Raw genomic sequence first — 23,132 nt, forward strand, 5'->3', positions numbered from 1 at the left:
CTTACTCAGCTTTTTACTTTTAAATATTTGGAAAGAAGAACAGCTGCTTAATGTTTAGCAACTAATGTGTTGAGATGAAAATGTCACTGTAGATCCCATTACCTCCCCTTCATCTTACTGTTAGAACTGTCTTCAATGTTGTTAGATCACAATTGCAAGCGTGAATCTTCAGTGTTTCTGCAAATAAGATGTCTCAAGCTAAGAACCATGAAAATAAAGGCAGGCACAACTATAATCTGACTGAAAATTTTGGTTGTAGTCTGAGATCAGTGTCCTGTGATCTCTTTACCTTCTGTAGGCTGTCTCCTGTTTGAGTAATGGGCCGCTCCTAACTTTCTCGAAAGCATCCACATATTTTCAGTTTGTTCCTATGTTCACAGTAGCAGCCCTTCTCCCAGCTGGTGTCTCATGAGGGCCTTGCCTTCTCACTTGATGGGAATATCAGATGTAAGAGGGTTGGCCAAGGCCTTTTCAGGAATTATGGTGCTGAGAAGCAGAATGCAGCAACAGTTCACCTGGACTGTAGAATAGCTGTGATTTGCTTCCAAAAGACCCTGTGGGGAAAAGAGAGACTGAGAACGTCTAACATGAACTGTGTTGTCTGCGTCTGCCAGAATTGGTCAAGAATTTCAGAACGTGTGCATAGCCAGTATGTTCAATAGTTCAGTTACAGAGTCTCATACCTCTGCTCAGCCTCTGGGAAAATTACATGACTTAAAGGTTGGAAGGTGGTGTATGACTTACGTAAGTAACTGTCATCGTGTAGGAACCCTGTGATAGAAACAGATTCTAATTTTGTTTCTAAAGAGTAATGTTTTAATGCATGACAGCATACTCCTTCTTACTGTAATTCCCTATCCTGTTCATTAACCATTTTCCACTTTCTCTAAGCAAGGTTGGTGTACTGTGGATAAATCATCAGTGCTCCACGACTGCTTCCTGGAGTGTTGTTCACCCTGAGTACTGAATGATTCATTAGTCAGAAAGAAAACATGTATTTATTTTGAATGCATATACAGATTGTGTGATGTGAAGAGGCATGCACAGAAGGTAGCAGAATCAAAGTTTCCCAGTCTACCTTTATTTTATTTCTAAAATCTTAATATCTTAGCTTTGAGATTTTTGTACTGATGAAATACTTACCTTTCTTATGCAGACTTCTGCTATGCAAACTGACAGGTTAACTGTTGTAGGAAGGTGGTGTGTAGTCTGGATGAGTAGCCACAGGAGAAGAAATATTGTTTTATTCCAGTGATGTCTGCTGATGGCAGAAGAATGGCTTGAGTTGGGCTCCAGCATGGATTATGACAGAGTGTGGTCTATAGCAGGCATGGGTCTTTTACCCCTGCTGCCTTTAGCTCCTTGTATTCTGACATTATCAGCTACATGAATGTCATCTCATATGACAACAATATAAAGGCAGGTAGAATTGGAACCACTCAGTTGTGGTAGAAATAATTATGCTCTGACTACTCCAAATTCATAAAGCTATTTTAAAAATTTGGATATTTTTTTAAGCTGTCCACATCTTTCTTATTTATTTTCCTTTTTTTTTTTTTTGAATGAGACTTTTGACATAAATAGATCTTTGATTTATTGCAATAAAATAGTTTATTTTCCATCATGTCTGCCAGTTATGTTGGCTTCATTTCTACCTCCTGAATTATGGTACATGATAGAGCATCTATTGATGCAGTGGAAATAATTATAATTATATTACCCAGAAAGATGTAAGAGTAGTCAGTAATTGAAGGCTGTTAATGTATTAACAGCTTAATGTTTCACTTCAGAGTTTAATGTCTTTGAATTATGTTCTAGTCTGTAGCCAGCTTTATAGCATGCAGTACCTTCTCTGTAATGATTTGCAAGATTTAAACCTGTGTTATACTTTCTCTGCTATCTTTTTTTTAACGTATAAGTAATACTTGTATTAAAATCTGGTGAAATATTGAAAGACTTTTTTTTTCGTCATCAATCACTCCTAGTACACCAATGATTTGTAATGCTCTTCTGAAACTTCTATTGATGTCAGTAGGTAATCACACTACAAATGGGACTGTAAAGATTTGTATAGTAAGGTAATACTCAGGTTTGAGGATATAAGCTGTGAGCATGGTCTGTAGTGTTAGAAAATCATTGGAATTGTTGAGAATACATTCCCGAATCATAAGATCTTACTCTGTCAAGGAGAGTGTTTTCCTTTCCCTATAAAGAATAAAAATTTGAACGCATAGTGTAAGTAGGGTTGTTATGGACTGGAGAGGCAGATTTACCAGGTTATTTTAAAGGTATTCGCTGCACTAAATTTAAAATTCAGTTCAAGTGTATGTGCATTTTAAGGAAAGTAGCCAGGTGTATGAAGAAGAACAAGAATGATTAAAAGAGCAATGCTGAATACACTGTCTCTTCCTTTGAATTCTGAAATTATAGTAAAAGTTTTTCAGTTGTTATTGATTTGGAAATGTAATACTCCCTGTGATGGCTGCAGCAGATAAATCTTTTTCATAAGTTTTCTTGGCATATTCCTTCACATTTGAAAGAAAAAGTATCATTCTTTATTTTCCAAGCTAAAGAACTGTTCAGAAAGAAATGTTGGTTTACACTGAGAAAGCACATTTAGGAAAAGACACCCTTTCATTATTTTCTCCTTTACAAAGTTATACTTTAATAGAAAAGTTTTGAATTGAATATGGACCTTCATAGCCACTTTTCTTATGCAAATCCATTTGGCAAATATGAAAATTTTAAGTGTTGAAAAAACTGCAGAATCAAGCTGGTAGCTCAAGCTACTGCAGGGTTCATTACTGATATATCTTTCATTCAGGTTCTCCTATTTAACAAGAATGTGGCTTTGGCTCAGGAAAATCCTTACATCTGTCTCTGTTTACTATTGTACTTTACCTTTCCCTTTTTTGCAGTTGGATTTTTAATCAGCACATTCATTTTGACTTAAATTCTTTTCTCTTGGTTGTGATGCTTTTAATTTTGCCACAGTATTTTATAAATGGAACTATTCACTGCATAGGTTGGTTTTGAGAGTTTCTAGTTTGCATTTCTGCCTTGTTACAGATACAATGTATGCCACAGTAATAATGAAGATAATAGACTCAACATTTAAATAACTCATCCAGGTTTTGTTTCTTTCTTTGTAGTTTGGTCAACTACAGGGACATGTGTTACCATAATGATAATGCATTAAATATCTTCAGCTTAGTAATTTACAAATTGTACTGGATTATGTGACTGTAGTGTGATTGCACAGTATGAGTGAACTTTAGAGTATGTTGCCAGTGACGTTGAAAACGAGACATTTAGGGGTGTTTTTTTCATTTATACCCATGGGGGTTTTTAAGGTTTTGGCTAAGATGTGCCCTAATTACCACCTCCTTCTTGTATGTCATTTTTAATGTATTCATTTCCTATTCTTATGTACCCACTTGTTGTGCTCTGGTGAATAGCTAGTATCTGGACCGATTTAGCTATGATGCTGTGACCAGCAGCTTTCCAATACTTTCTTACTATTCAAGTGTAAAGGAAATATGCAAAGCAGACCTAATTTCTTTTTGTAGAAGATTTAAAAAATCTTTAAACCTGCTTTTTTGAAGAGCCTTTTTTGTGATGACCATTGTATTTAGTGCATATCTTTCAGAACTGAAACAAATAACAGACATTGTCTAGACACATTGCCAGGGGCCAAACAGTTGTGTGTAAGACTGTCAATGGAAAAAGTTTATCCTCAAGTTCAAATCGAAAGATAAGAAGATATTTTTGTTTTTCCTTACTGTGATTTCATCATTAACTTCAGTGCAACTTTTGTTTACAATGTAGACCAAATTCCATGTACTGTGAAAAGATTGCGATACTTGTGTATGTTTGAGTAATCAACTATAGTAGAGAACAAACAAAAGTTAAGTATAATATGCAGAGTCCAATGAGGTTTTTTTCCAGGTCAGTCTCTTTACTATTGTGATTTAGCAGTTTGATGTATTTGACAGCGTATAAGGTTTGTGTTAAATTGCTGCAAATACCAAAACATAAATACACTTGCATAAAAAGTGGTACTTCTACTGTTTTAACTCAAAACTTTGAGCTATTCTGAAAAAGTATCATATCTTCTTCTGCATTTAAGCTTCATTTGACTTTGGTTTTGTTGGCTTACTAAAACCTAATGTGTAATGTCTTAGGGTCACAAAGTCAATGGCAAGAAGGAATTAGAGTCCAGATCTGCCTTGATCTTTTTACACTAGAGTGTTTTACGCTATGCTGGGCAGCTACCTCTCAGAGGAGCGTTTTGCAGTATACACTATTTAACTATCTTCCCATAATGTATATGTCTTCTGTATTGGATAGAACGATGGACCTGTACATCATATGAAGCTTGTCCTGTTTATGGAGCCAGCTGTCATTTTGCCCCTTTTAGGTATAGGAAAACTGGGAGTTTATAAGACTTGTAGGTAATTGTGAAATAATATGTAGTTCTCATAATTCACAATACTTTGACCATGCTATCCATAGAGATCTTTTAAGCTAATACATAGATTGCTATTAATCTTCTACTACTTAAGAATTTGTCAGAGGCATAAAGTTAACTTCCTGAATTGTATTCCATAGCGTATTCCTTATCTTGAGATGTATGTATGCATTCAGAGCAAATAGTTTAAAAGTAGATGTCACTAGATTACCTATTGTACCAGCGTTAAGTTACTTAAACAGAATACTGAATCGTCAAAGATTGTCTAGGTTTCTCCTGTTAATAGTTTAAATACAAACTTTATAACCTGCAATTATAACGAGCCATTGAGATTTTTAGATTAGAAGTGGGTCTGTGCAAGTTAGTACTGGCAACGTTTGAAACAGAATAGTTTGTAGCAGCTGAAGCCAGTAAATCCTACGATCTAGAGGCCGTGAAAATAAATGTAACTTGTGCGTGTGGAAAACATTTCTCAAGAAGAGACGTCATTGATACTTGTCTCTAAGAATCTTTCATTTCAGCCTGTGCCTAGAAATCTGAAGTTTACTTTTGCTGTCCACTTTTTTTTCATCAAAAATTACTAAGAGAAGCACCATGGAGGAAGTGTTCCTTTTCCTCAGTATGGTGGCCAGTGTCAGAGTAGCAGCCTGTTGCCAGAAGCATGCAAACTCCAAGCCAGGGAGCTTGTGCAATGAGGGAGGCCAAAAATTTAAAAGAAAATAAAAACGTGTTCATGTTGTGAAGTGTTTCTGGCAGTTTAGGAAGTTGTGGAATCAGAAAAATAATTACTTTTTTGGTTATGAAATATTTTTAAGTGTCTAGTTTTTCATAATAGCTTAAAAAATGAGCTCCATTAGTTTTAAAGGGTGTTTTGTTTTGTAATTTAGCAGGATGTTTCAGTTGTCACTGTGCGTAAAAGTGTAAGTTACTTATTCCACTCTGTAGAAACATTGTGCTTCTTGGCTAGTCTTACTACTGCACTCTGATTATTAACCTTACAGAGTTTTGTAGAATAGGTCAGCCCTCTTGCTTTGCCGCAGAATCTACTGATTCTGGCATTGGAGAGTTAAGAGTAAAGTGTTACTGCTATAATTCAGTGAAGCTCCAGAAATACAGAAACTATGATTTTAATTAGTCATCCTTTCATGATTTTATTCTAATATCTGCTGCCCACAAACCCAGGGAAGCAAAGCCCTGTAAAAGTATACTTTATAATAAGAACATGTTATATTTGAATTTTTTAAACTGATCAGATCCCTTCATTCTCACTAAATTTTATTAGTACAACTTTTTCACAACAACATGACTTGTTTGTAGTTACTAGTCTCTAAAACCACATAAAACATGTTAGTGTCAGGAGTACCTTAAGGTCCATATGCTGAAAGCCAAAAGCAATTTTTTAAATCAGCTTTTTCTGTAATTTATTGGCGGATTTTGTTAATAAGATCTGTCAACTGGAACAGCTTATTCTGCACAGCTGATGATTTTTATAGGTTATGATCTTAATATGAATCATAATTTCCAATCAACTGTATTTCTGATGACAGTTATCTTATATTTAAACATTTTATTTTTATAATGCAATAGTAAAGGAAAGGACCGCCACATCTACTCATAAATTAAATCTTACAATATTCATCTCAATTTCTGTGCATTTTTCTCTAATTTGATAGAACTACTAATTTGCTATTCTGACATGAGCAGTAGTAGGGGTTTTTTCATTAATTTTCTTAAAAAAAAAGTTAAAAAGAACAGCTTTTGAAATTTAAAAGCCTTTTTTGCATCTGGTGGGAAAGTTTATAGACACGTTATGTTGCGTGACTTGGTTCAGATTTACTGCCTTGTTAGGGCTTGTAATTTGTACTATTGCTTTACATTTGCATTCTATGTATTGCATAGGAAGAATGGAATTCAATAGCCATAAAAATAATTGCAGGTTATTACATAATGATGGTGCTTGTTTTATCTGTCATAGTCCACCCATAGTATGTAGAACAAGCAATGTACAGAGGTCTTAAATTGGGAAGAGGATCTTGGATTTTTTTTTTCAACTTTTCCTTTAATTGCTCATTGCTGTTTCTTCTTGAAAGGAAAAATATTTGAGAAGTTGTTGAGCATAGCATATGAGCATAGCAATAACCTGTAAAATTCATTAACCAGCAAATCGGCATTTGCAAATATAAAAGTACATAAAGCATAATGGTAGAATGTTAAGAAGGATATTTCAGTGCTGAGCCCACAGCTTCTTTCTACTATTAGATGTCTTAGGCTTCAGATCAGGGCTTAAGTCCCACAGCAGCTCATATTTTGAGGTTTTAAAGTCAGTTTTGTGTACAAAAGTGCCAGTTATTTACTGTTACAGTGATTGGCTTGGGTTTGTGTTTTGGGGTATTTTTGCTCTGGCTTTCAGATTACCAGATTATGTCTGTCCTCTTAAGAAAGAATAGTACTAACATGAATGTACGTCTGTGTGATGACTTCATATGATTCTTAGTCATTCGTGTTTTGGGTTCTGTGATTTGCATTGGTAACCTTTTTCTGTTAATTACACAAAATCCTTTGATGGCTGTCAGTCAAAAAAGGGGGGTTTATTTGTTAATTTTCAGATACATATTAAAAATAACTGTGTAGCAGGGTGTATTACATTGCTTACTTTTCTTTGATTTCATAGGTTTAAAGTTTTAAGCCAAAAATATTTTTTAAAAAGCAAAAAAAAAAGCTTTACTGTTGAATCAGTTACTCTCAGCAGTAAACATTCTGAGGCTGGATGATCAGTCACATTTATTTTTGTCTAATTGATACTGACAATGTCATTGATCATAATATCATGAAACATAAAGTAAAAAAAAAAAACCACCACCAAACCCCAAAAACCACCAAACCAAGAAGCAAACAAACAAAAAAATCTAGGATGTTCTGCCATTTTGCTTCCATGTTACCAAAAGAATGCAAAGCATTTTCTCCACAAATTACTAATGAATAATGTGCCATGTTTCTGTTAAGCTTTGTATTTCCATTGTAACTTCTATTTAGGAAAGTAGTTGCTTGTTTACGTAAGGTGTATTTTGCTATTTTCTGGTTTAGAAGGAGACTTTAGATGGAGAAGACTAAAGGAAAGACTGCCTTATCCAGTAGCATCTCAGTGAGACAGTGAAAGAAAGATAAATAAAACTTAAACTTGTTGACTCTCTATTTCTGTTTTAATGATTTAAGTGTTCATGCTAGAACTTGTATGTCTTTTATGTGCTGGGACCTGTAATCATTGCAAACAACACGTCCATGGGAGAGATGGGGCAGTGGGGAGGAGCATTAATTTGGCTTCATTGGATGCATTTAGGTGCACTCCTTAGGTCTTAACAGGTTACCAGTACATCAAAATTTGGGCAAAAAGATGTCTGTGAATTAAATGTTGGTTTTCAGTTGCATAATGAACTGTCTGGAATGCACATACAAGATTTAAGTATATCCACATAATATAGATAGGAAGTACTTCTGAAGGAAAATAGTGAAATACAGTTAAACCAATAATGCTGCTCCAACTCTTGCCATTGTTTGTCATGTTAATGATTTGCTTATTGGAGTTAGCTTTAGTAATAAACTGCTGAAATATATACCTTTTGAAATATATCTAAACATGTTTATATATTTGGAGATATCAGATATTCTGTGTTTTACTCTAACATCTTTTCTGGTCTAGAAAAATGTTAGACAAATGTGACTGATGTCTTGACTAAAACTGATGACTGACTGATGGTATGTAAATAATCAGCTACTCATTTGCAAGAACCCTGAGGACAATGTGTTGGCTAACAAAGAATAAACATGCTCTTTCCAAATTATTATTTTCATTGTTTAGCATTTATAGCATGTCCTAGATAAAATCATTAATTCTATCTCATTTCACCTAGACTTATGACTTTCTGTAAGTAATTAATTTTATTTAATTTTCATTTTACTGTTGTTAAGTGATTAGATTAGTTCTTGAAATGTAGGTCAAATTATATGCAGGTTACCATTTTGATTTACATCCAACTATTGTATCTTTTTTCTACGTAGGCTAGATGAAAACAGTAACTCAGCATCTCACAAGTTCTTGTTTAATATATTGTTCACAGTAGTTGTGACGTACGGAAAACTCCCTCTATTTTTTAGACATGAAGCATGGAGGCACCAGGTGTATACAAATTTACAGTGGAATCCTGAGCTCTGAGTAGAGAGCTTGTCCAAAGCTTTAACCAGAATGGTTAAATTCATCTTCTCCCCTCGCTTTCTATAACCTTCGCAATTCATCACAATTACAATGTGCAGTCATTCAGGTCCAGTGCATATGGCACATTGTTCTTGGAGGAAAAACAAGCTACTTTTGTCAGCAGAGTTGTGTGACTTCAGATTTGTTGGAGATTTTTCTCGTAGGCCGTTTTTCCACTCATATGGATCTTTATGTTGTTCCTCCTTAAAATTCTTTCCTGTTCTTGAATGTCTTGAGTACCTGTTGATATTAGTTATCATGGACACCTCTTAACATTTGGGCAATAACTTTTAAAATGTTATATTGACTCATATAAGTCACCTTTTCCATTGGAAAATTGTGTGCTGCTTTTTTTCCCCACTACTAAACTTATAGTTCAACAACAACAACAAAACTCTCCCTAGCATTAAAAAGACTAGGGCTCGGAGTTCCAGCTGTTGATCTAAGCAATAAAAAGCATTTGGTTTCCACATCTGAAAGGAATTAAATGCTCCCTGCATGCCACTGACTTCAGTGGCAATAAACTCATTACAAGTACATAATATTTTTCAGGATCAGGCCCTTGTTAATATGTTATAGAGCTCAATGAAATGGAGTGTATCTATCTCTGACGATGCTTAGGACTTCTATGGTATCTTCCTCCAAAAGTTCACTGAGCCTAGCTGTGTCCTGCAAGAAAGAAAAGCACTGTAACTGTTTCACTGATTTAAGAAAAAAATAAAAATTGAAAAGCAAATAATTGACAGAGTAAGGAGTTGACTACATGAAATCTGGCTTCCTAACCGATAGTCCTCTCTGAATGAGAAATATCTGAACTAAGATACAATTTTAATTTGATATTCTTTACATTGTGTTTCCTCTTTGTTTACAAATGGAAAACTTTCTAGGTAGAATATAGTTCTTTGCGTATCCATTTTGTTTTATGCATATCATGTATTTTGACAGTGTATGTAAAGTGCTATTAAAATGGCATTAATTTCTTTGTTCTGTGTAATTAACCTTGACTGCAGAATAACTACGGAACAGAAGAAGTGTTTATCTTGCATTAAATACTCATTTTAAAATGGCAACTCAAGCTGCTTTGCAAGTTTTAATTTTAATTTTTTTTATTTAAAATTGGAAACCATTGTTGAAACTTTATTTCAAGATGTGAAAATTAATAAATGAATACTGGGTAATAAAAAACACTTCTTTAGAGCAGGCAGTGTATTTGGAATAAAGACCAATGACCAGGATTTATGCAATTTGTTTGGTAGAAATAAAGGACTGTGGTGCTAATAACACGAAACTTTAGGACTGTATGCTTTATGAACTCTCCTAAAACAAAGGAAATGTTGGAACAAAATTACCAAAGGGATTCTTCTGGTTGCAATAGCAAATGAGAAGCTCTGCAACTGAATTTGTAATAAACAAGACCGGCATTTTATGATTGTGTTCTTGCAGCATCAGTTTTACTTATGGCAGCAACTTAATAACTAAAATAATCTTTTTTCTTTTTTCTTTTTTTTTTTCCTGTTTACCACATGTTGCCAGTTCCTTCTTGAAAAGATGTATGATCAAACTGAAGCCCAGTTTACAGGTCTTCAGGCAATGATGGTATCAGATTTAGGAGACTATACCTGTTAAAGCAACTTGGAGGCATGTATTATCTCTCTGACTCATGTGAGTTAGTATTGCAGTATGCAGAATTGTTTTTCCTTGGCTTCTTTATTTATAAATTTTGTGAATATAACTGGATAAATTTTCTCCTGCTAGAAAAATGATGTGGAAAGTTTTATGCCAGTGATACCAAAATGTTATCACTGCTATCAAAAGGTAAGTAACTGCCTATGAATAAACAGTAAATTAATAATATGCTTCTATACTTAAAAAAGAAGAAATAGCACTAAAAAGGTAATTTAATAGAAAAGAACAGAGAATCATTGGAAACCTAGTAAGAAAACAAGATCCATATAAGATAGAAAAACTTCCAATCTATTAGGTTCTGAGGGATGCATTCCCGGCAAACTTGAAAAATCGTAATAGTGATCTGTATAAATAGGTTGCAAGAGACTCCCTTGGCTTAACTGTGAGCTTCTGAGTCTGCTCAAAACCAAAAGGGAAGCATACCGGAGATGGAAAAGTGGATGAATACCTGTTGAGAACTCTAAGGGCATTTCCAGGGCATGCAGAGATGCAGTTAGAAAAGCAAAAGCTTGGCTCGAATTGAAATTGGCCAGAGATATCAAAAACTACAAGGGTTTTTCAGGTATGTAAACAACAAGCAGAAGCAGAAGGATGCTATTGGCCCACTGTTAAACAGGAGAGGTGAATTAGTCACCAACAACGCTGGAAAGGCTGAGGTTCTCAACACTTTCTTCACCTCTGTCTTTACCAGCGCTGTTGGGCCCCAGGCCTTGGGAACAAAAATCCAGGTCAATGCAAACACGGACCTACCATCAGGGAAGGAAGAGTTTGTATGTGAACTATTACAGGAGCTTGACCCTTACAAATCGATGGGCCCTGACAGTATCTACCCGAGGGTGTTAAGACAGCTGGCTGATGTTGTGAGGCTGTTCTCCATGATCTTTGAGAAGTCATGGGGATCAGGGGATGTCCCAGAAGACTGGAAGAAGGCTAATGTCACCCCCATCTGCAAGAAGGGCTTTAAGGAGGATCCAGTCTTACTTCAGTCCCTGGGAAAGTTATGGAACAAATCCTCCTGGGGACTATCATAACTCAAATGAAGCACCTGATCGGGAAAAGCCAAAGCCAGCAGAGATCCACCAATGATGAATCGTGCTTGACAAACTTGATTGCCTTCTGTGACAAAGTAACTTGCTCAGTTGATGTGGGGCGAGCAGTGAACCTTGTCTACCTGGATTTCTCCCAAGGCTTTTGATATGGTTCCCTACAACCTCCTCCTAGAGAAATTGATGCATTATGGTCTGGAGAAGTGGTCCATGTGGTAGGTGGGGAACTGTCTGACAGGCCACACCCAGAGGGTGGTGGTAAACAGCTCTTTTTTTTGAACTGGCAACCTGTCACAAGTGGGGTTCCCTAGGGATCAATACTGGGCCCAGTGCTGTTTAATATTTTCATAAGTGATTTGGTTGATGGAATAAAGTGCAACCTGAAGAAGTTTGTGGATGATATCAAACTGAGTAGGGAAGTAGGCGCTTCAGAAGGGAGAGCCACCTTGCAGGATGACCTAGATAGGCTGGAAGAGTGGGCTGACAAGAATCTTAAGAAGTTCAAGAAGGACAAGTGTAAGATCTTGCACCTGGGAAAACATGATCCAGGAGTGCAGCACAGACTGCGATCCACCTGGCTGGAGAGCAGCTCTGTGGAAAGGGACCTAGTGGACTATAAGCTCTGCATGAGTGAACAGTGTGCTGCTGTGGAAAAGAAAGCCAGCAGGATGCTGAGTTGCATCAACAAGGGCATCACCAGCAGAGATGAAGTTGTCATTATCCCACTCTACTCAGCATTTGTTAGGCCACACCTGGACTACTGTGTTCAGTTTTGGTCCCTGCTGTGTAAAAAAGTGTGGATAGGCAGGAGAGGGTCCAGAAAAGGGCCACCAATATGATCAAAGGACTGGGAAGCCTGCCATATGAGGAAAGGCTGAGAGAATTGGGTTTGATCCTTCAGGTCCCTTCCAACCTGGTATTCTATGATTTTAAAAAAAAAAAAAAAGTAAAATTAATTTTGCCATGCAATTCAGCAAGACAAAAGGTGAGCGTGTGCTTAGTAAGACTACTCTCATGGAGCAAGGTAATATGTGTGCAGTTTTCTGGCACACACAGATGTAGGTTTTAAGATTTTTAAGTAAAAGAACCAGATTTGTGAGCAGTAGAAATAGTGAAGCTTCATTTTTGTATAGGTTTAATCCCTTGTCTCCTTGAATCTATGCTGTGCAATTATGGTTCTGCTATGTGTCCCATGTAGCAGTTTATCAAGTGATAAGATGGGAAGTGTTTTCACTGGTTGGCCCCCCACTTGCTACCATTCATATCAAGCTGAATTTACCTGTGGCAATATTTGGTGAGGTAATTAATTGGTTGTCTTGTCTCTTCTACCTGACTGCTGATCTTCATATAGCTTCTAGGAACTTAATTATCTTTGAGACCAAAAAGAGGTCGAGGAAAGGAGGGAAGAGGGTGGGGAGGCATCTGAAAGTGTGCTTACATATGCACCGAATCTGAAACCAAATTAAAAGCAGGGGGAGGGGGGGAATCATTACAATGTGCGTACATTAGAATGAAAACCTTGCTGACATTGAGAAGTTTTTCAGCATCGAAAGTTTTGGAACAATTTCGTTCGAGTGGGCTGAATGCCCAGGTAGAATATTTACACTTGGTTAGCACTGAGACATTTGGTTGAATTTGTAAACTCCTTCCTGCAATCTAATCCTCTATCAGTGTTGTTTAAATCAATTTGGGAATGCCCATCTGAGGGATGACACAGTTTAAAAATAAATATTTAGTGAAGTGATCAGTGCAAGAACATTTGTGGTAGGTCAAGATGCAGTTGGTTTTCTCCTTCCTCCACTGAGTTTTTCATCACTGTTACTGTGAAGGAAATCTCTCCCTTCACGTGACCTAAGAGAATCAATAGTCAGTTTTCAATATGAAGACAGCTTAACAGCTCATTTAATATGCAAAAGCTATTTTGGGGTCAGACAGAAAAAGCAAGAGTCTGAATTTGTAGAGAAAGATGAATAATCTCAGCATTACCATATTAAGGCAATTTTGGAAGGTACTATCAATTAAGTTATTTACAGCTATACAAAACACATTAGTGTGTGCTTTTTGAATCGCAGAGGAAGAGTGGAAACAAGTCTTATCTGTTCATCTGTGTTCTAATTTGGGATTCTTTGAAAAATACAATGAAAAAGATTCTTCTTGAGATTAATACTTTGGAAGCTTACTGCATGTAAACTTTTGAAAACACTAGTTTGAAACTTTCACAGTACTGTGTCCAGATATTTACTTGTTTCTCCCCTGCACGAGTGCATTCGGATCCTTGCAAAACTATTACATGGGGAACAAAGTATTTGAAAATGCTCGTTTTATTATTTGTAAGTAAACGATTAGTTTGGGACTATTTTACTTTTTTATGCAGCCATTAACTGCAAACCAGCTTCTAACATGCTGAAAGCCAGACAAATACACAACAAAGCACTTAGTAATGCTGATTGAGAAAGAAATATTCAAAAATTGACAAAAATACCTTGACAGTGTCCTGTTAAGTAACCATCTGCAAATATATTTATTCCATTATTTTAATGGACTCCTTTCGTGATTAATCAATGACCTTATTCTCTTAAGTGTATCTGTCAGGACACGTCTTCCTAACAAATCTGTTCAGCCTGGAGCATGTAAGGCATCATCCTCATCTTCAAACTGTATTAAGTCAAGAAAATGTTGTGGTAATGTGGGCATCGCTTGTCCAAGAACATTAAGAACCTTGGTCAGGATCTTTTTAACCATAAAAGGATGTGTGTTATGCTTTCTTGTTTGGTATAAGTTGGAAGGGAGTGAAAAAAAATACAGAAGGAATTTTTATTACAGAGAAGTATTTCCCTCCAAATAGTACATGAAGGAATACCGTGTCTGAAGAAGGATTTAGTTGGCAGGGGAAGAAGTAGTCTGAACTACATATTGTTGCTGATAAATGTTTTAGCTGTAGATTAATAATGTATTTAAAATTCAAATTTGTCTAACAGCAGAAACATAAAAAGTTAATTTTTGACACCTACTTATTTTTTATATATCTCTGCATATCTCTGCAAATCTTTCTCTGGGTACTAGGCCTGATATCCTCCCCCACTGCCCCCAGACTTACCAATTGCAGGTGTTTAGAAGCTTACCTGTAAAATGAAGAAAAAGTAAACGAACTTGGCATTGTGTGCTTCCAGAAATTTGCATACGAAGAGAGTTTTTCAGAGCAGTTCCATCCTGGTGGTGTACAAACATAATTGTTAGCAAAATGTTTATTGCTCTTCAATATATTTTGTATTTCTTTTGAGAATGATGTGAAATCCTGGGCATTGATATTATTTATGGTGGGAAAATGATACATTTTAAGATCATGAAATCATAAAAGAAGTTCAAAAGTGAATAGCCACTTTTTACACTCTTCAGTTTGCATTCGGTTTTTAAAAGTCTGTTTCCTTTTTAAGTTTAGCAGTATTAACAAAATTGTTAATTTCAAACTCACCTTTAGTGACCAAAACTGTTGAGCATAATAAGAGGAAAGTGTGCTCCCTTTTGTTTCCATGGGTGATGCACAGATTGGTATATTACGCATAAGTATGCAACACCTGTCGTTAACTGTAAAGACTTTAAGTGTTCTGACATTCTGTTTTTAAAAAAAAACAACATATTATGATCTTTAAAGCCTCTGTTGCAGAGTGAGTGTCAGTGTCTTCTCTTTCCATATCTCACGGTGATGAAACTACATCTCAACATGAAGGACTGAGAAGCACAGATTTTATATTCTGTTTTGATTTCCACAGAGGTTCTTAAAGAGATTCAATGTGATACTGAGAGGACAAGTCACATAATCTATTGGGATTTCATGCATAAAATGGGGGGGGGGGGGGGGAAATGTGAAATTTTAGTGATATACAATTTCACACTGATAAAATGTTTTGTTTCTTTATTTCAGTCTTAAATTTCTTTCTATAACAAAGTACCGGTTGTACAGCTATTCCGGTGGGTTTGGAAGCATTTACATGCTGAAAAGGCAGGTAGACAACTTTTCAGTAAGTGTGCGTGTACCTGTTTTTATTTTCTGTAAAGGACTTGGGGAATGATAGTAAAGTTTACTTATTTTTGCTGTATTTTTCCTACAGTGTTTTGTAGAAAGGTAGTTATGTTGCAAATACGAGATTTAAAATGTAGATTTCAATCAAAATAACACCTACAAAGCAATATATTTATACAGAAGGACACAGTATGGAATGTATATTGCCATATAACTTTTTGGACTGATGATATGGCTTCACTGAATCTTCCTTCTCAGTTTTTCTTACACAAATACTGGAAATAAAAGTACAGTTAAAATAATTGATTATTCAGTAATGAGAATCAAGTCACTTGCTTCTGAAAACAAGGAATCTCTGATATACTCAATTATCATAAAAAATACCTGACTGTCATAAAAAGTAGATTTCTAGCTTTAAACCAATGTTTTCTCTGGAGTGAAGAGTAAGGCTGTACATCATGGTGGGTTTTCTTCCCTGTTTTGCAAAGAAATATTCATTACACTTCAAGTTGTGGGAAAGGACTAGCTAGTAGATTCGTTTCCCTGTGTTTGTGTTAAGAAAAAAAAGTGGTTTATGACCCTGGAAAGTGATCAAGGCAAGAAGTATTATGATGCCTGTTATGAAACCAGTTGCATGCAATTTTTTTAAAAACAAATATTTCAGATGCCTTTATAGAAAGGCTGGTCTAATGGCCCAGTTGGTGGAGTCTGGGCCAGTCAGGAGATGACTGAGTTGTTGGGGTTTTTTTCTCCATGAGATGTATTCTGCCCTCATTGAAGTCAACAGGAACATGATCAGAGAACTATATTCATAAACATAGATTTTCAAACCATCTGAAATACGAAGGGTAATTATATGGCATTATATATAAAGGCTTCTTTGTGTTAGATGCTTGTTCTGTGTTTCAGAGGGATAAATATATACAAGAATTGTGGGTGTGTCAAAGCAGCAAAACTGGTTCAGACAGGTAAAAGCATTTGAAGTGGTGTCTTTTGCACCATTAATAGTTTTGAGTTTGTCTCCATATTTCTGCATCAATATTATGAATCCTGTTTTCAGGGATTTATTACTTCTGTAAAAGCATCAGGCTGAAATTTGGCTCATCACACAAATTACTATTTCATTCTTTTTCCATTAAAAGAATTTTATGCTGTCAGTGGTAGCTGTCCGATACTGGAAATGCTTCTGCAACAATTTTTTCCTGTTGTTTATGAAGTAGTTGGTGGTACTTGAAGGAGTGAAGATTAATAGGCTCCCTTTCTGCTGCGTTGATGGAGAGCTTAGCAATCAGGATCTAAAAGATTAGAAAAATTGACTTAAGCCCTGAAACATCACTAATAAGATGTATTAATCTCCACATTTTAAAATTGGGAAACTGGTTTATAAAGTTCTGCTAGAGTCATGTAGTGACAGAACAGAAAAAGATTCTGGTAGTTGTGATTTTTAAGCCATGGAGTATCGAATACAATAATTACTTTATCTGCTAATTTAGTTGTGGCTGTCAACCTAAATTTAGTATGATATTTATTAATAGGTGAGTACAAGCTGTTCCGTGTGTTAATCTTTGTCCATTTGAGTATTTGTTTATCATGGTTGAACTTTACGCAATTTAAGAAGCTGTCATTCAGTAGGTGTTTTTGAATCTTCTTCCTTTGATACACCAGTGTTGGAGGGAGAGAGGAAATGAGCAAATTTATTAATTTCAACCAAACTGAAAAGGCTTGAAAAAATTGTTTTAAACATTAAGTTTTGCTTGAGCCATAGAATATCTTTTAAATACTATTTTAATCCATTTTAACTGTAGTTTGAATTGCTACCAGCAGCTTAAAATGTGTGTATGTATGAATTTAGGATTACAAGTGTTTTGCGTGATAAGCACTTTGCAAATGCTTTATTTAAAAAATTACTTACTGTCAGTTCAGCATGTCAAAATGAAGCAGAAGACAGTGGAAATGGTATTATGATCTATCCACATGAGCAATGGTATGCATCAAATTCACTTAACATTAAAATTAAGTAGACTTTCAGTGGTGAGCCTAAAGTGTTGTTATCTTCTTGTCTTTATTGGCGATTAAGCATTCAGGCCTTTAGATGTAAATGGCAACTCAAGCTGTGGTGGTGTCAGGTTGATCAACCCAGACGTGAATTTTGGAATGGCCTCAGTTCTTTCTGTCTTCCTCTAGCTACCCTATGCATGACCCAGCACTCTATGAAAGAAACCTATTTGTGGAATTTTATTATTATACCAATTATCCAATACACAAGCATTGATATTCCCAGTGCTGAGTTTCCTGTTACCAGTGTCTGGATTGCTGATAGCTTCAGTATCAGCTCTGGCAAGATTGCAAAACTTGTCGCGATTACTTCTGCATTAGCCAAGTTTTCTCAACGCAGAGCTCAACCCTTAGTACCAGAGGTCTGACAGATTAGTGCCACAGCATTTCTTGCTCTTCTGAAGACAGTGGCTTTCGTCTTCTTCCTGACCTACTCTGAACTGTGTTGGAACCTGCAAATCCCTCATTACATCAATGGAAGCAAGACCTTCCTTATATGAAGTTCGTTCAAATCTCTTTGAGGGGAAAACATAATAAATAAGGCATCTTAGCTTTCAGAAGTACTGGAGATCTTGATCATACCTACAGTATTCTTTGCAACATCCTTGGAATTTCTGTATGCCTGGAGAAGATCTACGTTGTCCAAGACCTGTTTTATCTTCTGATTGTAGACTCAGAACTAAATGAAGTGCTGTCTTTCAGACAGAACAACACTATAGGTCCCAAAGCAGATCAGCCTTACTCATGGCTACATTATCATTGGTAGTGGTGTCAGAGTGGAGGTTTTTTCTTAAATAATTAATGAGGGTAGGTAAACTTAGTTTTCTCAATATCACAGCTGAGACCCTGAGACCCATATCGTTAGATTTCCAGGTGCTAAAATATGGAAGATACTTAAATTTCCTGTTTTTAAAAAAAAAAAAAAGTTAGGTCTTCATAAAATATTATGGTAGACAGAAGTTTTTCACTGATTCAAAATATATGAAATGGCATCATTTGTAACATAAGGGAAATTGAAGAACAGTATTTACTTTATTGGCAATATTCACTAACAAGGGATTTTGTCAAAGTTGTCAAGTATCTACTAAACTGCTTTGTTAGAAGAATACTACATCTTTGTTCTAGTGAGGATTGTGACATCCTAAGTTTGTTTAATTAAATCCAACTTTAAGTGGGAATCAATGCAAAGTTATATATTCACAAAGTGCCTAAGGCTCATAAAAAGATATGAGTCCAGTCTAATAAGCAGACACCGGGTAGCTACAACACTGCTTAAGGTTACTCTGGTTACTGCAACTAGGTTTGTGCCAGCACCTGTTTAAAGCTTAAGTTTTTGATTCCATTACCTAAGTTCCCTGGAGAACTACAGCCAAGGAAAAAAAGTCTCCTATTGGACTTTGCATTAACAATAAATTTCATTATGTTCGGTTAAAGAACAGTTTTTAGGTCACTGGGAATGTACATACTCTTCTAAGAATAAACCTTTTTTTAGCTGAAAGAGTTGATCATGAGCATCACAGACTACATTAACAATATTTGTAAGAGCCAGTGCATTGTGTCACTTATCTACCATGTCACAACAGTAAGTTGTGGTCCCATTCATTGTCCTGGATAATGCATTTTACCTATAATTTATTTAATGAAAATTTGATAGAACAAGAATAACATTACTTCTTATTTCATAGGTGTCATCATTTAACCCCAGCCAGCAACTAAGCACCCTGCAGCCGCTTGCTCCCTCTTCTCCTTCCACCCCCTTCAGTGGGATGAGGAAGGGAATCAGAAGAGTGTGAGTGAGAAAACTCATGGGTTGAGATAAAGACAGTTTAATAGGTAAAGCAAAAGCAGCACACAAGAAAGAAAAACAAGGAATTCATTCACCGCTTCCCATCAACAGGGAGGTGTTCAGCCATCTCCAGGAAAGCAGGGCTCCATCCCACGTAACCATTTGGGAAGACAAATGCCATCACTCTGAACATCCCTCCCCCTTCCTCCTCCTTCCCTCACCTTTTTATTCTGAGCATGATGTCATATGGTATGGAATATCCCTTTGGTCAGTTGGGGTCAGCTGTCCTGGCTGTGTCCCCTCCCAACTCCTTGTGCACCCCCAGCCTACTTGCTGGTGAGGTGGGGTGAGAAGTAGAAAAGCCCTTGGTTCTGTGTGAGCACTGCTCAACAATAATGAAAACATCCCTGTGTTATCAGGACTGTTTTCAGCACAAATCCAAAACACAGCCCTGCATCAGCTACTGTGAAGACCATTAACTCTGTTTCAGCCAAAACCAGCACATTAGGAAATTAATGGAAAATTCATGAACTGTACTTAGAAATGAACTTCTGTAGCATGAAGACTCAACAGAATATTTCCTCTTATTTGCCTAGTTCAAAATCTAATCTGATATAGTATCTGTGATCTTCAAAGGAAACACATGTTTCTATGTTCTTGCCAATTACTCCACCAGTGTTTTTTGTACAGTCAAGTTAGCAGGTCATGAAGTATGGGCATTTAGGGAAAGGTCTCTCCATCTAAGCATAGTGAAACTGAAGTGTTTCTCAGAATTGAAGAAAGGATTATATTATTCACGTTAACGGACCACGCACTGAAATATTTTTTTTTGAAGTGAAATGAAGTGATAGTTGTTTGCTCTGAGAAAGATTATTTAAAGTGTAGCACCTTTGCTACAGTCTGGTAGAGAATGTTCTAAGTGGGTGAGTGTTCACCAACATAAGTAGGTATGAAATAAAGTTTTCAATAGCATCATCTTAGTTTTCTTCAACAAGTGGTAAGAGATGACCTCACCTACTTTGTTCAAGGAGTACATTATAGCCTGATGAAATTTAGAAATGTCTGTGCCCACTCTGTCTTTCTCATTTCTCCTTCCCCTAATAACTGTCCAGTTTTTCTGTTTCCAAAAATAATTTCAGTCAAGGAAGAATAATCTAAATTCTGAACTCCCCCAAATGAGGAGTGCAGTTTTTACAGACTTTGAACCTTTACAGTTCAGACTTACCTCCTGTTTTGTTTTTAATCTTTCTGTAAATCCAGGCAACATTTTGTCTTAAACTGTTTTCTCAGAAAGCAAATTAATTACTTTTTCTGAGGAGCTGTAGAAACAACAGTCTTTTCACTGTCAGTCTTCAGCCTCCACTTTCTAGGCTTACTGAACTTTAAGTATAGCTTATCATGGACTTGCAAGTACCCGTCATAGTCATCTCAGCCATCTATCTGCCTGTACAACATAGACTTCTGTTTTTTCCTTGTCAAGAATGGCTTTTCAATTGGAAATAACAGCCTCTAGAGGGAATGGAGTACTGCTGACATCCTCTGAACACATTTCCACAAAGGAATTCTTCATACATTTTTATGCCAAGGGCTTACCTACCATATTTCAGCATTTTAGATAAACCACATTGTTCATTTAGCTGTGATTTTAGCTTGGTTTCCTAAGGAAACAAGGCATCAGTGACTATATTGTCTGAGTGCATCTGTTCTGTTCTCCCCTTTTTTCTCAAGTAACTGCACCTTGCATATCAGCATGTTCCAGAGTGAAACTGGCTATGGCAAAGAACGCCCTTCAGTTAGTTCCTTTTCTTGTTCTAAGATAATTTGTTGTGAGAGCTATAAAAAATGAGTTAATTACAATACAAAGCAAACAAACATTAGGAAAAAAATGGGGATGTTTAGTTTTGTCCCTGGACTTTCCTGGTATCTTTATACATCTGCCTTCCAGATAGTAAAGACTTATAAAAGGGTCTGCTCCTCTTTTAACAATAGAGCATCAAACACGTGGTTGCCACAAAACCAGTTATTACTGTGCAACTAATAATTATAATAATCTTGTGAAGATTAAAGTTTTAATGTAAAGCATCTTGGAAACCAATTTCATAGATACAAAAATACCTGCAGAGAATATTTCTTAATGTGGGAACACTCTATCCTTGATGAATGCAGTAGGGTTCAAACTGCTCTCAGAATGAATGAAATAAAAAGTTTTAGGGAAGAAAATAGGTATAAATCTGTGGGTGTTGTCTAGTCCTGGTGGAAAAGGATATCTGTTCTATATTTATTAAAAACAAACAAACAACCAGTTACCATAAGTGCATCTGTTTGGACACAAGGTAGCCTGAAGACAAACTAATGTCAAGTAAGTGCAGTTATTCTGAGTAAAAACCAAGACAGATATCTTTAAGTAACTAGTTTGCATTTCAGGCTGAAGGGACTCAAGCAATTGAAGCTTCTGTTCCCAGAAAGATCATATATGCCATAGAAATAAAATAAAAAATATATTGAAAAAAAACCCCCAACAACCCACAAACAAAAAAAACCCCTTTATGAAGTTAGTTTAGGACAGTGAGGACTTGAATGTGGAGAGAAGACAAAAGGCATGATTTCTTTAGAGAGAAGGATAATAATGAAAGTTTCTTTTTATATAAATATTGCCATTGGTAAAATTGGGAGAGTGATAAAGCCCAGCTGAAAAGCAGTTTCAGAAGTAGACCTGTTAGAAAACTGGAAGAGTCTGTAAGTTTTCATATAAATTGACTTAGAGTATGGGGGCTAAAAAGCATGTGTTCACAGGGAGCCAAGACAATGGTTATTTCCAAAGAATATTTAACAATTTCTATTTAATATTACTCAAAGAGTCTGGGGACCTATCAAGAGAAATGAGGGCTCAATCTAGACAGAGCTTTCTGGATATTGCTGTGGTGCCAAGTATAAGTAGAGGGAGGAGTAGCTTCTGTTGCGGATTAAGCAGTTAATGATACTGTATAGAGAGGGAAAAGTCTTGAGTTTCATAGCTAATGGGGAGCTTGTGTTCATGACGTGAGTAACTGTCTGGGCTAAAAGGTCAGAAGTTGGCAAGACTATAGTGTGGATCCCAAATGAAGCAGCAAAAAAAAAAAAAAAAGGAGAGAATAGAAGGATCTTCACTTCTGGTTCATTTAAGCTAATTACTGTAATGACCATCTGTTAACTAGAGTGTAACTTTTAAAAGAACCTGTATACATACATATGTGTATGTGCACCTGCATATGCCATGGGTATATCTAAGGAGCTTATCATCATGATGACAACATTGTGCAAATGAAGGTGAAGATTAATAAATTGGCATATCTTCTCTTGATAGATTATCTTTTAACATACTCAGCTGTAGAGCACTTTACCGTGGGTGGTAGTCAATGCTACTTTTTGAGATGTTTGAAATTAATCTAAGCAAAATACTATAAATTTTGTTGTAGCAAACAGCTACACCTTTGAAAGAAGTACCCATCAGAACTGAAATGGAGGAGCTGTATTTAGATTATAAAATTAAACCAGTCTGAGTTAAGGTTGTATTTCTAGTTGAAGACTGATTTGTTTTCCTGGATTTACTGTTTCAGTGATGCTAGGATTGCGGTGACATTTATCGGATTTAAAGCCTAGATAAGTATTGAGTGTAATCATAAATTTATAACAGTTTTTGAAATAAATCATTAAATTGACTGTTTGTCCTTGCTTTTACAAATGTCAATGAAAATGTAGATAGATTTAGTTTAAGAAGTCAGGTCTATTATAATTGTCATTTAAACATGAGTTGTTATATTGCTGATGAACTGCACATA

The 23,132-nt window shown here is 36.0% G+C and overlaps 1 protein-coding gene across 3 annotated transcripts in view; it reads left to right on the top strand.

The window, feature by feature from the left end:
- The window catches only part of BABAM2 (BRISC and BRCA1 A complex member 2), a 177,508-nt gene that overhangs the window by 58,862 nt on the left and 95,514 nt on the right, over positions 1 to 23,132 (top strand). The window lies entirely within an intron of this gene.

The sequence above is a fragment of the Balearica regulorum genome, chromosome 3 (genome assembly GCF_011004875.1).
Source record: "Balearica regulorum gibbericeps isolate bBalReg1 chromosome 3, bBalReg1.pri, whole genome shotgun sequence".
NCBI classification, from domain to species: Eukaryota; Metazoa; Chordata; class Aves; order Gruiformes; family Gruidae; genus Balearica; species Balearica regulorum.